This window comes from Adelges cooleyi, unplaced genomic scaffold (genome assembly GCF_023614345.1).
Source record: "Adelges cooleyi isolate 19-005CV unplaced genomic scaffold, UGA_ACOO_1.1 ACOO_flye_CR_arks_rails_tigmint_CR_PRNA_30, whole genome shotgun sequence".
NCBI lineage: Eukaryota > Metazoa > Arthropoda > Insecta > Hemiptera > Adelgidae > Adelges > Adelges cooleyi.
The window spans coordinates 14,891,458-14,898,735 of NW_026095971.1; the positions used below are offsets into that span (position 1 = coordinate 14,891,458).

The window sequence follows — 7,278 nt, forward strand, 5'->3', positions numbered from 1 at the left end:
TCTTCTATCGCTTAAAAGTGTTTGTAGAGGCTAAATAAACGTTCAACATCAACTGATGTTAAAGGAGCAAATTTCATATCAGCAACTACACTAGGGGTGAAATGCTCTGGGAGATTTTCATTGTTTCCAGATAAAATGTTCCCAACTTTTCCTAACATTTGGTAACCTTTATTTTTTTCACATAATTGAGTCACTTTGGTTTTTATAATGTTACCCTTTTCACCAGGTTATTGGTAATTTTGTAAATTTTTGTTGTTCTTATCAGCATGAAAACGATGCAGTATGCAGGTTAGCCACCATGTTTGGTAAACAGCACGGCACGACGCGGCGACTTAATAGTAATATCACTGCGTGTATTTTTTTTATGAAAATATTAATTGTAATAATTTTAAAATTAAAATTAATTATTATGTTTTTCTCACAATTTACAAAATATTCCAAAATATGCTAAATAAGCTAAATATTCCCTAAACCATGAAATATTCTCAAATATGCAAAAAAAACTTTTTCCTATGAACTCTGTGATGAATGAATCGTCCACATTTTTTACCCTCATAAGACTGCATATACTCAGTAACAATATGTAAAAACATATAAATCCGGACTTTAATTATAAGATTAAAATAACTCGCTGCTCATGTATGAGATGAAATTGAAACTAAATGAACTTTCTTCTTGAGATATTAAGTTCTAGTTTACTTAAAGAAATAAAATAATATAATTAATGGATAAACCATACATTTAATTCAATTAGTCTAAAATCATTTTAAGCTGTTGCAAATGCTATACCGTCGATTCTATTAATATTTACTTATTCCTACTTAAGTTGTAACCTTTTTTTTAATTTAAGTTAAAAATATAAACGAAATTAAAAAATTAATCCAAAAATAACGTTTTTAAGCGCCTTTAAAAGTATAAAATACACCTCCGGGGGTCTTGATAACCAAATAGGACTGGTGAACTAGACAAACGTGAGCGAAAAACAAATTTTGCATTTTAAATTCGTGGTGCGGTGAAAATATCTTTATTGTTTATTCTCGACTCTCGAGTCCAGATCTATGTTAGAATACACGTCATAGAAATATACAATTAAGTTTACGGTATACGTATTGTTAATTAATAATTATTATCCCTACTTAAATAGGAACATTATCGAGCGGAATCAGAAATTTCGCATTTCCTTGAAGTTGTTTGCGCCAAGATATTGAGAACCGGCCAAATGTGCCATTGATCATATGCACACTCATAAATTGTATACACACAAAACAAACAGTTTATAAACTGATATATAGATATATTATAATTAACATTAAAAGATAATATGCGAGTGTGAATTCAATCAAGAAAAATCGAGGTCATCCACAGCTGTTGTTCGGATATCAGTAGGTACAATCTCAGTATGCAGAACAATAATTAGGTGTATTATTTTAACAACAATACAATAACTTTATTACATTGCGTAAAAATAAATCTGTTGGAAATTACATTATAAATCGTTTAGCGTTTCGTTATCGCGTCAGGCTTCAATGTCGCTGGCGCGGCGGGGCTCTTTTTCTATATTCAATTATGATTTTTACAAAAAACGACTGTGTTGATACAATGTTTTTTTTTATTTAAAAGTGTATAATTAATATTTTATGTATTAATATTTTAAATATTTATCGAGGAATCTTGGCCTTCTAGCACCCCTAATTTTCCCACTATGGTAAGTAAGTACTTATAATTCGTATATTATAAAGTGTGGATCATATTATAATGCAGTGAGAAGACGTCGAAAAATACGGTAGTTGATGCAACAGAACTCTGTATTTTCGTATTGCCAATTAGTATACTAATAGATGTGAGAGAACGGACCATAAAAGAGTTTATTAATAGACATTAGAGTATTCTAATAAAATGTCCATCCGACAACCAATATCGATTTTAAACATTTCACTAATTTTATTATACGTGTAGGTCGTAGCAATCTTTTATATTTAGACAATCCGAAGGAGTAGGTTCAATTACGAACAATGTTTGTATTAATAAATTCCACTGACCGCGCTTAAAATTTTCCAAATTTTCAACGAATCTGAATCATCACTAAGTATATAAGTATTATTACATGTAAGTCATCAATGGTTCTCACTCAAAATATATTATCTCGAATTGTGTGAAAGCGAATGTCGAGTAATTGCCAATTTTTACAGACAGGAAAGGCGAAACACGTCCGGTTAAGCAAATGCATTCGCTATATTATTTTATTGTTTTTATCTTAAAGTTGGCACGCGAACTACATGTTTTATTATGATCATGTGAAACGATCCGTGCAGTTGTTACATTGCAATTTTTACAATCTAGTATCTACCAGACTGTTTGTACAGTATACACATCATACATACGATTTATACTTTTATAATTATTCCTAGGGAAAGCAGTAGGTGCCGTCTCGCTCGCCTCGGGCTCCTATGCCAAGTCTTTTCCGTAAAAAAATTATTCATCACGCCTTCTTTTACCGCCATGTTCTGCGCACGCTACTATTGATTTATATTTCAGTATTGACATTTAATAGATACTTATCGTTTTATGTGCTCACGTTTTTCTAATATATAGTTTATACGACCGTACCATGTGTGAAAATACATTAATACTATAATACATTTATAGTTCTTCGTTCACACAAAATAATATAATGCTCGTTTATTATACAGTCGTCGGCTGTTATCGGCATCGATAAATTTCGGGAAGCATAAAAAACATTTTGTATCAACTTTAACATTATAAGGGAACGGCCATACTCAAACTGTACAAATACTTAATTATTATTATAAAAATGACTGGATACCTTCGTTTTCGATAATTAAATATTTATTTTTCATAATAAGTATTCATGTTGTTATGAATTATGACAATAGCTGATTCAGATCACTGGCCTTAACTATAATACCTAATTAATAATTGCTTTGTTTCGTACCTACATACATTACAATATACAGCTAAACGAATTACAGTCTTTCTTCCGTAATCGGCTAACAGGCTAAACTTATAGTCAATGAAGATTTCGCACATGTGTTTCAAAAGTGACACAAATCAAAAATGAATAGTTTGAGAAAATTGCAATTAACTCTTATGTGAGTCCAGTGGGGTACATTCAACTTTCTAATAGGGAGGATTTAGGGATTTAAATGACACATTAATATATTGAAGGGCTTTTTGTGACGTGTTTATATTTTATTGCCTATTGACTATTTAAATACTGTTTTTTTTTTGGTTATGTGGGGGATTTATCCTACCCCCCCCCCCTATGTACGCCACTAAGTGAGTCTATCATGAAGAATTTACATAACTAATCATATTTTCTAAATTGTATGTGTACTAGGAAAAAGTGATTCAATTTAATTATTGTACACTTGGAGGACTTGGTGATTACTAAAAATTACGATTTGTTTTATTTATTATGTCACTTTTGGAACACAATACGTGCGATGTATCTCTTACTATCACTTAGCACGCCACATCCGATTGATACCATTGAAAAATACTAGTATTTTGAATCAATGTAAATAGGTGCCATCATTTTAGTTTTCACATTATTTACTACTAGGTCGTTTGTCGTCTGACCGCCAAATCGCGTTTATAACAAGTGTTATTCCAATATTTTATACTACAAGTCCAAAGGTTAAACGGACAGCTCGACTTTAGCTTACTAAAAGTTTGTGAAAGAAATTCGAAAAATATTATTCGTGAAAACTACGTGCTTAAGTGCTCGCATTCTTGGCGTTCTTCGGCTTGCCTGGTTTCGATAAATACAAGTAGATGTTTATTCGCTAAAATTAAAATTAAACTCGTAATTACTTACACTAAAAATATAATAATAATAAAACTGGTCTTCAAAAACAAAAATTGGATACCAGACAACAAAAAACAATAATATTCATATTTATTGCACAATAAAATGCATTTGTGTTCTATATCAAATAATTTCCTCGTAAATTTCTCAATTTGTATGATATCTATGTTTTTTTTTGTAACGACGAGGTAAAAAGTCAAAGTTGAGTGCTAACTATATTTAACTATAATACAAAATTATTCGTATTGTAATATTGTAAGCCAATTAACAGTTGTCGGTAGGTACTATACAATATATAATCATAAATTACGATTAGATAGATAGATAGTCCAATGGCATATGACAATCGGTAAACTGTAAATGAAATGAACACAACAATACATACATCGACTACCTCAGCGAAGAAAGTCGTAACTGGATTTTTATTAATTTGGAGTTGATAACAAAAACAATTTGTTCTCCATCTCCGAAGAAAACAATATTCTCGATAATCGGCCTGGGAGTATAGGAAACCTGAATAAGAATACATAAAATATTAGAATAAGTGATCAAAATTGGAGATTTGTTTTTGCTCTCCTCAAAAGTTGCAAAAATTTAAGTTACGTTTTTCTTCGATGCGGCAGTTGACAAGGTTAATATAGGTTTGCGTCCAATTGGGTTGCCACCAAGACGTCATAGCGTGATTTATTTATGTAATTGAATCTATGATATTATGATTTCAGTATAGTATACTCTTCGCGATAACCGTTTTATTTATAACTAAAACTACACAGCGTTTTACAATCGTACAATCGATTTTTTAAAAACGTGTGTAGATTTCAATTAACCCCATCATATATACATTATTATTAGTATGCTGTGTTATAAGTATTTACTTTAACGGTTGAATATTATCCTCTGTTGAATTACTCTTTTACACTTGCAGCACTTCTACTGTACAAATTATAAATAATACCATTTATTATAAAATATAAATATTAATATTCATTTGAAATAATAATATAATTATTATACTCATTGCCTAGAAATTAGAATGTAGATTTAAATTAAAATGTTTAACTATTTAATTTTCAGCCATAAAAATGATTAAGGTTTTTAACTTATTACCTATACAAAATAAATGTTATTTAAAAAATATTTTTGTATTTTATATTAAAAAATAAATAATATTTTCATCTTTCGTTAATCATTATTCATCATATATTCATATATAAGTATAAACTAAAACAAAACATATTTTAGTGAGTTGTGATTAATAATTTTAATAATAATAATACCTAATAATTAATTAACAAAAATATTTATTAAGTACAAGTATTTTGTTGATTTTTTAAAATACTGGTTTTTAGTCACCCTTATTAGAAAAATAATGGTATAGTTTAAATCAGAGTTGATAATATACACGTATAAAATGTTACGTATAAAACGTATAAAACGTAGAATATGTTTTTGTTTTGAAATTCATTCTAAAAAAATGGATATATGACCAGTTAGAAAACACTCTTTCTAACTGGGCAGTAGATGCTGGTAAATTAAGTAATTTATTTGCCAATCCTTGTAATTCTTGATGCTTACTTTTAGCAAAAGACCAAAATGCAGTTGTTGATAATGTTTGTTTGTCAAATAAAATTTTAAATAGCCCAGTTTTTTCCTTGTACTTAATAAAACTGGTTAAGCTTTCCGAACTAATTTCACCAGAACTTAAAATAAAATCTTCAATAATATTTTTATGTTCTGGTATCATTTTTTTTCCTTGATATTTTGGATGAAGGAAATTTGCTGTTAATAAATATTTATTCAATGCATAATTTTGTCGTTTTTTTTTTATTGAATCAAATCCTTCAATTTAAACTTTAAATGACAAAAAAAAATGTGTAGTATAATATTATTTTATACACAATGTTATAGCCAAAATTTGTATAATTGCATGCAAATATGTATTTATTAAATCTAGTTAATTAATGAAACACAAAATAAATTATCCTAATAATTTTAATATGTTATGTAATTATTTTTAATACCTAATAAGGTCTAAAATGATAACAGGTGCATAGATAATATTATGTTAATTAGTATAACGTTGTTATTGGTAATGCTATAATTATCAGTTAGTTCGTTAAAGATAAACAACGAATTCGGGTAATCGTCGGGCCGTTTAGCTGCAATGATTTCAACGGTAGATAAATAATAAAACGGTAATTTATGCATTTGGTTGCACAGAAAAATAATCATTGTGATAAAATGGTCGTTATTTTAACGTTCATCTTATAGCTATCCCTGACGTCTATGATATTGATTATGATTAATGTTTATTGATTGATGGTACACGCGGGATAAGCTAGAAACATTTTTTAAAAGTATAAGTCGTTTTATAATTGTACTGTAATTATAATCATAATCAATTTTAAAACAAAAACTAGTTGTCGCAAATATATTTATTTTTGCATGTATGCCGACTGTCGTCACAATCATGTTTATTTTTTTATGGTATTTTTAAAACAAACTTTTTAGTTTCAAACGGTATCCTAGATAATTTGAATATTATATAATATATTAAATAAATAAAAAAAATCATCTGCTTAAATAAACTGATCAATAAATCATTTTTTTTTGTTCGGTTGTGTAGTGCTTGCAGGTTATTACATAAAAATATACATATAGCAATAATAATAATAATGGTACTGTGGTGCGTCATTTTCACCGTCTACACGTTCAAATGAGTCTAAAAATAATTGTATAAGACCGGTTGCAGAATAGCAATTTTTGATTTAACAAGATGTGTTCAAAATACATGTTACTGTTTTTGAATTTCCAAAAATAAAAAAGTGTGTTATGACTTATTCTTAGTGAAATAACTATATTACTTTATACAGAAGTAGAATCTACGAATCACGTCCACTCACTGGGCCATAGGTCGAGACCAATAATTATTGTTTGTATAATAATAGACAACCGTGAACTGAGTACCGACTATAGGAACAAATCGCAATAAGCGTTTTAATTTAGTAATAATAACCCGAAGGTAATAGGGGCCCGTTAGGGCCTGCAAAAATTGCCTATGCGGACAGTGTTTCATGTCCACATGGCGGGGTATTGGTTAAAGTTTTCAACTAGCAATAATCGCACCTCGGATGGACCTCATTGGTTACGATATCGCCACTGCGCAAAGCTAAATAAAAGGTTGAAATCGAGGTGTATAAGTGCGGTCGTCGTCTGCCGGTCACGGGCGGCCGTCCCGTCGAACGGTGTTCCCATATTTGGGCTCCGGCCCACCGAACGTGCTGCTGAGCTGGTTGAAGACGACGTGCCGGGTGTTGGTCGAACTTTGCTAAGTCATTGCGTTCGACATGTGTTTACGGAAACTTGGTCAGACTCGAGCGTTACAGCCGCGGTTTGTCGATGGTAAGTCGCGTTCCCAGATTACGGCATCTAGTGGCACCAAACGCGCA

At 30.1% G+C, this 7,278-nt stretch overlaps 1 non-coding gene across 1 annotated transcript; it reads right to left on the minus strand.

The window, feature by feature from the left end:
• Positions 1 to 6,860: 6,860 nt before the first annotated feature.
• LOC126839437 (U4 spliceosomal RNA) lies at positions 6,861 to 7,000 on the minus strand. The gene has a single exon (XR_007685864.1). It is a non-coding gene; the product is annotated as a U4 spliceosomal RNA (small nuclear RNA).
• Positions 7,001 to 7,278: the final 278 nt, after the last annotated feature.